The sequence below is a fragment of the Arachis ipaensis genome, chromosome B1, assembly GCF_059453495.1.
Source record: "Arachis ipaensis isolate K30076 ecotype BB chromosome B1, ASM5945349v1, whole genome shotgun sequence".
In the NCBI taxonomy this organism is placed as follows: domain Eukaryota; kingdom Viridiplantae; phylum Streptophyta; class Magnoliopsida; order Fabales; family Fabaceae; genus Arachis; species Arachis ipaensis.
The window spans coordinates 132,020,495-132,022,131 of NC_142436.1; positions in this window are offsets into that span (position 1 = coordinate 132,020,495).

The following is a 1,637-nucleotide window of genomic DNA, read 5'->3' on the forward strand; positions in this document are numbered from 1 at the left end:
TGACAACCAAATTTTTATACGAAAGGAATTCTTGTCGGTCTAGAAGCTACACTTACAACGGGAATTTATTTGTGAAAATTCTAGATCGTGCGAGAGTTTCGTTCATCAAAATGGCGCTGTTGCTGGGGGATTGCAACTGTGTGCCTTATTATTGGTTATTGTAAATATTTTTTTTTACCTGTTTATTTGTTTTTATTTTTGTTTTTAATTTTTATTAGCTATTATGAGTTCTCACCCCATCGCTTTGAGTTTGGTTCTAATATTGTTGAAAGGAATGGAAGCTATAACAGGAACATGTATCAAAGTCAAAACAATCAGAGATGGACGGAGCCACGAGGACCTGATCAACCTTTTAGGCAACAACACCTTTCAAAGTACCATGGACGACGACCATTCAACAATGCATGTCGAAACAATAGTTATGGTGGACCCCTTCGTGACAACCATCACCCACCAAATTACTATGGTCAAGAGCCATTCCAAGGTGCGTACCAAGATAGATATGGTGGACCTCCTTGTAGTTACCAACAAGCACCATCATATGCCTATGAACCACCTCCTCAACATAGCTTTGAACCACCATACTCATAAGTCCCCTACCACCATTCACCTCCATATGACCTTAACCCATATCCATCCCAATTCCAATCCAATTACTCCCAAGAACCACCACTTCCCTATGCACCATCTCCATATCCATCGACCCAAGAATCACGGGAGCGTCTCAAGAAAACAGTGGAAAGATTTCATGCAACCCTTCACCAACTGGAGCAAGCGATCAATCGATTACCTTCCCGACGTTCGGACACTCAAGGAACCCCATGGCTTCATGTGGGCAATCTAATGAAGAACGTAGCATGAAGGAGATACTAAAAACCCCAATGGATAGTAAGGAGCATGACTTTGTACTGGAACAAGTGGAGGAAGCTGAAATTATCGAAGAAGAAGAATTGGTTAAAGACTTAGGAGATGCTGAACCTCCATGGAAATCCAAAATTGTGGAGAATTCTGTCAAAGAACTTGCAATTGATGCTAAGGAGGATAGTGCACAGCCCCCAAAGCAGGTATCTTATGAAGAATTGGACGGAACAACTCAAGAAGCGAGTTTCCTTGATAATGATAATCACGAGTCAAGTTCTCCTAGTAATGAACTTGCATCTGCAAGTGGATTCTTTGAGACTGAAGAATCTTCCCCAAATGAATACGAAGACGATGCGGAGGTAGACTTTTCTCAACCTCCAAATTATGACTTGAGTGATGAGGAAGATATCGAAGACTTTGATCAAGACGTGGTTGCAGTCGAAGAAGTTTGCAAGGAAGTGAAGGAATTCACAGAAGAATACAAGGGAGTAGAGCTTGCAAAACCACTGGAAACACCTTTTCCAAGGCCATTACCATCCAATACAAACTTCAAGTGGGTAAAATCCTTAGTCTTTATCTTTACTTTTTCACTTGAATATGGTTTGCTTGAAACAGATGGCCAGCTTAGAGCTCTTTGAGGCTTTAAGAGTAAAAGAGAAATGGTTTGCACTCAGAGCTGGTATGCAAGATTCAATGAAGTTTCACACTTCAATCTGAGGTGTAAGGATTGGTACAGAGTTCGTTTAAATGGGTCTCGGAAGATGTTTGGTCATCTT